The sequence below is a fragment of the Pieris napi genome, chromosome 6 (assembly GCF_905475465.1).
Source record: "Pieris napi chromosome 6, ilPieNapi1.2, whole genome shotgun sequence".
NCBI lineage: Eukaryota > Metazoa > Arthropoda > Insecta > Lepidoptera > Pieridae > Pieris > Pieris napi.
The window spans coordinates 8,968,478-8,976,023 of NC_062239.1; positions in this window are offsets into that span (position 1 = coordinate 8,968,478).

Consider the following 7,546-nt stretch of genomic DNA (forward strand, 5'->3'; position numbering starts at 1 on the left):
ATCGGCCAACATCTATTTTTCATCCCCCTAAATGTTAGGGGTAGTCCACCACTAAATTTTTATTTTTATTTTTTAGACAAAATTTTTAATTTCTATTTTTTATGATACAGCATTAAAAAATACATACAACCCCTAATTTTCACCCTTCTACGATCAACCTCTATTTTTTATTATAAATGATATAATGGCAAAACGACGTTTGCCCGGTCAGCTAGTCCTTTATAAACAGCTAGTTATTACCCGTGACTTCGCGTACTTGTACGTGATGTATATTAATTATATTAAACTTAAAATTACACTAAACTATTCCTGCGTATCCGCCAGAGCTTCAGTGTATATTGATAAACATACTCGTGTAATTTATGTGAATGCTGAATGCTGTCTTTGACACTATCGACATATTTATATGTTCGCAGAGTGAATTCACAGTAGCGATGTTGTGTATATTATGTGTGTAATATTATATATGTACCTACTTTATTATATGTTATTTAATGTTTCACGACGTTATCGTATTGGCATACGGCCAAAACCAATATGCAATATCAATCCAATTTTAGCTGTCATAGACTGACAATTCAATCCATTTCTAAAGAAAAGCATGCCAATATTCAATACATGGACTGAGATACCAATCTAATTATTCAACCAATCGTTCAGAGGGCGGATAAGAGATTGAAGATTGCCCTCTGTATGAAAATGAATGTTTACTCATGCCAACAACCTATCTGTCCATTTTGACTATTGCTTCGATTGGCCAAATCAATCTCGGATTGCTATCGGTGAAACTGGTATGATTTGGGTTTGGGATTGCGACCTAACGTAATATTCATTGGGAAAATTTATTCATCTTCGTCATCTTCCAGTTCTAGTGATAGATCCCAATCGGATAAATGCAATTATCCTATTGGGATAGTAATTCTGAAGCTGGAAGAAGACAACGTACTTCTGTGAGAAGACATAAGAAGACAAGAATTTATTATATCCAGAGCCTGAATGAAGCCGAATTCACATTTAGATTTAGGTTAACAAAAGAAGCTTTGGAGACACTTTTACACAAAGTGATGTCTATCATATATGACTTCTTGCAGGTTTCATCTTTTCATCAACTTTTGTAACTTTTTTTTAAATATTAGCTACAACCAAAAATATTTGTTACTATTGATACTATTTACTAACTCCACTTCAAAAGCTCAAGACTCCAGCAGAACATCTTTATAACGAATCTCAAATACGAAACAGAAATGTGGAATGGTGGAAAGGACATATTATGGTGTTTGGAATAAATCGGTTCCCCAAAATCGGTTTGTCAAAAAAGGTTTTGCTTCAAGTATCTCGTGTACAAGCTGTGATAGTGGCATGTGATGTGTTGCACAATATTGCTATTGATATGCGAGATGAACATTTAGAACTACTGCAACAAGTAGATGAACCAGCTGATGATACTGATCAAAGCGCAATTGACAACGTGGGAAATGCAAGTGTGCGAAGTAATCTTATAAGTGATTATTTTGCTTTATTACTATAATATTTTATAAATTACAACATTTTTGAGATAAATAAAATAAAAATTCAATGCTTTTATATAAATAAAAATACAAATTTTTTAATACAATAGATCCTCGCTCCAGGCACAAAATCTATTATTTTTCTAATTTATTTAACAATATATTTTTTTCTATGAACCATAATTCTCTTTTATGCTCTCTTTCTTCCTCTTCAAATGCCCATTGCTTTCTCTTATTTAGAAGCTCTTCCTTTCAATTGACTTTCAATTCCTTCGACATACAACAATATCATGTCTTTGACTTTTTCCTCGATAGGGAGTAAGAGGAGTAGCAGCACTAGGGCCACCTCCTGTACGATATGTTTTAGCATGTATCAAGGCAGACTTTTTTCTTGTAGCCCTCTTTAAGCTTTAGCACTGCGAAAGTTTACCCCACTTGTGCTATTAAACAGCGCCTCCAGCGTCTTCCAGCACTGCACTTTCTCCTGCCAGGTGACTGAGTCAGTCTTTTTATTTTCTAATATATTTTTATGGTCAGCAACAAGCGAAGTTAGAAGGTCAACTTCTTCCCGGCTGAAATTGACGCTTCTTTCACGTTTTTGCGTAGACATTTTTTTAAGTTAAAGAACCAACCTCGAATCACAAAAACAACCTACACAAACTACTCAGAGAAAATTTATATTTGTAATAATATGTACTAAAATACTCAATAACCTATCAAACAAAAATACCATATGAAAATGACAGCCCGTTTCGTTACAAGTAATATTAAATGACAAACAAAAAGGTTAAGGTTCTATGTTTTTCTATAGAATTTTGTAACTTTATTTGTTCGTAACAAAAAAACAAAAAAAACGTTGCATAGCTATTTGCTACTTTATCCATACATTGTGAAACAGACCCTAAGTCTTACTTATTTTATTTCGTTCCAAAAACAGCAAACTTTTGGTATGCTTGAACACAACATATTGCATTGAACGAAACGCGGTCGAGAGGGAAGGATCACGCAAAAGATTGCTGTCAATCTTTTGTCAAATAAACAATCGTATTGCAGAAATGTTTATTGGCATGCAGATTGGAGATCGGTCTTTAGATATGAATCAGTCCAAGATTGGTTATAATCATAGATTGAGGATACATTATTAATTTTGGCCGTTAGGCTGCAAGGATAATGTATGTATTTCTATAATAATAAATAAATATAAATAAACAAATGTTTCAGTGTTTATTTCTATTGGGTAGTTTACTTAAAAAAGCAGTATTTTAGATTTATCTTAACGCTTTAACTACGTAAATAAAATGTTTTATAAAAATGCTGCCTTTAAGTCAGAAAAGAATTCAGATTTCAGCTTTATTCGTCATTTACATAAGGAGGGAGCTTGTAGTTTATTGTTTATCAGAATGGCAAATCGTAAAATGACTGCTTCACGACTGATTTGAGCGCGACCTCTGTGAAAACCGCTGTGAGAGTTCGAAAAGTGAGTTACAGAATCGCAAGGCTCTTCTGATCATGAAATGGGCTAAAAATGGAAAATTATGGTAGGCACCGTATGTTGACCACTGACACTTTTATATTTTTTGCATAAATTATGGAATGGTTAGAGTCAAAGAAGCTATACTAGTTGTAGTATAAAATTACAACCATCATACATTTCGATGTCAACTGCCAAGACATTTTCTAATTTATATCGATCCAAAAACAAAATGCAAAATATACAGTTTTGTATCGCGCTGCCCGGACATACAACGACCAATATTTAAGCCTTGACTTGTTTAAGATATCTATTAGGTATTATTTAGTTAAATGTATTGAATCATTTTTATTGCTTTTTCCCTGTTGTAAACTTTTTTTAATACTATGTGGAATACATCATCGTTGAAAATATTTTTAGTGTAATTGTTTGTTTTTATATATTACTAGTAGACCGGCCAAGTGTTGCTGTGGCTAGGGTTTTTGTTATGTTACAAAGTAGTAAACTATTCAAGGGAAACGGTAGAAGAACACCAGTCATGGGGACGACCATGCTTTATGGTGGTTATGCCATTAAATTGTAGAAACGTTGAAAGAATTATGTGAAACGTTGGTACTTTTAACACAGCGAAATCTGTTAGAATGGTGACTATTAAATAAGAAACAAATATTTTTCAATAAAATAATATTGCGGGTATAAATTGATACATCTCAATTATCTCATCTCAATATCTTTTAAGTTAGATCAAACTGCACACGGTGTGCAAATTTGATTGATATCGGTTGGGTAGTTTAGGAGTCCATAGCGGACAAACAATGTGACACGTAATTTATATATATTAAGATTGTTAGCTGTAGGATTACGAAATAAATAATTTATCACAAAAACGTAGAAAAATATTCAAAATATAAAGGTTAAGACATTCCCTCGTACTTAGCAGCGACGTTATAATAATAATTTAATCTCATGATGCACATGGCAAGGTGCCAATCTCATATTTGAGGTTTACGATTATGGAATTATGGCCTTAGTTCAACATATTCGAAATTCAGATCACTGGATACTAGAAGGATTTGAATTCTATGGTACAAACGTATAATAGAAGATCTAGTCGGGATCGTTCCCACTAGTTCTATATGCAATGATTGCGCCGCTGCGTAGCGTAGTTACAAAAACACATCACATCACACACACTCGCAGTAATAATGTTTAAAGAACTTTATTTCTCATTACAAAAAAATATTTTTTATTTACATGAGAAATTTAATATTTAGTATATACGAACGAGATACACGTCGCCATCAGCTAGCCCAATTTTAGTCTAATGGGCTCATTCTGATGTGTATCTTTAATGCCCTTTTGAACTGATTAATCACGCTAATGCAAATGTTACGAACCTTAGACGGCAACTGATTAAACAATTGCACACCCTCATACCTAATAGATTTCTTTAAATAATTTGTGCGCGACTAAAGAAAAGATAAACAAACTCGCTCGACGAGTATTGCGTGTAGTGGTGTATTTGATTTTATTAAATGATAAGTTACTATGTAGAGTTAATTTTTATTTAAATTTTTTTTAATAAGGATACAGGTGCTATAAACATATAGTTGTTTAATCGTCATAATTTTGGTTTCTTGGTAGATTTTATTAGTAGGTGTTAAAAAATTGTATCTAAATAGTGCTTTTATTAATTTATTTTGTAGTGTTTGTATTTTAGAAATTTTGTTTTTGCATGCTGTACCCCATATTTCAATTAGGTATATGAAATGTTGCTTGACTAAACAATTATAGATCAAATCACGTACAGATTGCGGAATGCATTTTGATATTGACCAAATCTACATATACATGAAGAGCTCATTAATAACACCGAATAAATACAAACCTTTTGAATGGACCTCGGATTTCTGTATCTGTTTGCTTTACCGTTCAAGCGAGTGTTAAATGCGCACTTAGAAAGTCTATTGGTGCACAGTCAGGGTTCGAAGCTACGACTGCAGGAGAGTAAGCACTGCAGAAATACAAGGCATGCTAAAATTAAATGTACGCGTCAAACATGCAGAATTAAGAAAAAATGTTTAAAGTTATCACTACTACTATTACTATTTACTTACATAACAAACTGGTCTAAAGCCTTTACTGATTAAATATGCCTTAGTATTTATTATAACTCCATTTAACTGAACGATGTATAAACAATAGAACTTTGTTTTGTTGTACAATTAAACGCTATTTAAAATTAACTGGTCGTAAAAGATATAAAAGCGTATTGTGAGTCTCTGCATTAAATCTTAACGATGAATTTGGTTTATTATTTAAGTACCGTTGGATCTCTTAAAGATGCGTTCATCTGTGAGGTAATAACAAATTATAATATTATTAATATTTATTTATTAGTAATCTTACAGCTTACTTTGTTTATAAAACAAAACACTTACAAAGCCAAAATAGATTACATTGATAAACAATATATAGATGAAACAGAAAACAAGTAAGTACATTAATAGATAAAAATTAATACTTAATATTTCAAAGAAATAACTTAATGGATACTGCTATACAAAGTCAGTCTTCTCGCCTCTTCAAATATATCCTTACATCTTCTTTGGTGGGGTGGAAAATATCAATATCCTCATAATTTGTTAACGAAATTTGTTTTTATTCCTTTATCCGTATTCTATACGAATAATTCCTTTCTCCGTTGTATTAGGGGTTAAAAAACTACAATTTATTCTCAATACGAACTATAAAGTAGTGAGTGGAGCTATGTTAGAATAATATCGTTGCATTCTGTGAACGTTGCATTTGGCGTCGTGCCAACTGGTTTTTTACTTGGCACTCGACTTACAAATTAGGGATTGAATGTCAGATATTATGTTAAACTGTATTTTATTATGCAGATTTATATTATTTGTGATTTATTTTAAATATAGTTAACCGTAACTAATCAATGTTTTGAATTAACATTATAACTTTGACCGTACAGCAGCTCATAACGAGATAATTCGGAAAACTTGTAACAAAGTGATAGTTTATGCTACTATCCAGTCAATACTTAACTGTAAATATACTAGCTGATCCGGCAAACGTCGTTTTGCCATGTAAATCATTTATATTAAAAAATAGGGGTTGATCGTAGAAGGGTGTAAATTAGGGGTTGTATGTATTTTTAATGCTGTATCATAAAAAATCAAAAAATAAATTAAAATTTTTTTTTAGGGTGGACTGACTACCCTTAACATTTAGGGGGATGTAAAATAGATGTTGTCCGATTCTCAGAAATACCCAATATGCAAACAAAATTTCATGAGAATCGGTCAAGCCGTTTCGGAGGAGTTTACAAACACTGCGACATGAGAATGTTATATATTATATATATCCAAAACGTATTTGTATTGGACAAACGGGAATCACAATGAACCTAAGAGATTTTAATCTGTATTACATTTAGAAAAAAAAACTTTTTAAACTAACTTGTCGTGTATTTATAAGCTACCTATTTTGACTATCATCATACTTTATTACCAAATCAGTACATACGAATTCTATACATTAAAATACTGGAAAGGTACTTTAAATTATGAATTCAGAAAGTAAACCTGCTATTAGAAGCCAACCTTATTCGAATATACAGTGTATTTGAATTATCGATTTATCTCATTAAATTACGAATACCTATTTGCTGTAAAATGCACCTTTAAATTAAAACCGAGCTGTTTCCTTTTACGATTTAAAAATATCATTCATTAAAGAGAGTGGTATCCGATTTATTGCAATGTATCGTAATATATCGTAAGTTTTTAGTACAAATAGTTCAAGCCATCATCAAAAGCAGACAATACCTGAATATTTTTAGGTTTTCTCATTCATTTATCACGTGGTTCAATATAATTTAACACATTCATCCAACAAGGATTCTTATACTAAATAATTTTGCTTGCAGGTAGATAGTTATTTTTGCCTGAGAGATTCTTACTTATTATCCTCTAAGATCGTTCTATTTACGGAATATGCAACCACACTAGTGTGTTCTAGTACTTAGTACTTACTAGTTCATATCATACAAAGTGTGTATTACAGTATGTAATAACTCAATTAAGTGTGAATTTCCTGTAATCTTAATATATATAAATTACGTGTCACGTTGTTTGTCCGCTATGGACTCCTAAACTACTGAACCGATTTCAATCAAATTTGCACACCGTGTATAGTTTGATCCAACTTAAAAGATAGGATAGCTTACATCTCAATTTATACCCGCATTATTATTTTATTGCAAATTATTTGTATATTATTCGACAGTCACAATTCTAATAGAAGGCGCTGCGTTGAAAGTACCAACGTTTCACATAAGCTACAATTTAATGGCATAACCACCAAAAGTATGGTGGTCCCCATGTCGGGTGTTCTCCTACCGTTTCTCTTGAATAGTTTACTACTATGTCATATAAAAAAAACCTTAGCCACAGCAACGCTTGGCCTAGTCTTCTAGTATAATTATAAAATACTTTGGCACATGAAGGTAATATATGAAAATATTAAAGTTAGTTGAAGCATCAGTGTT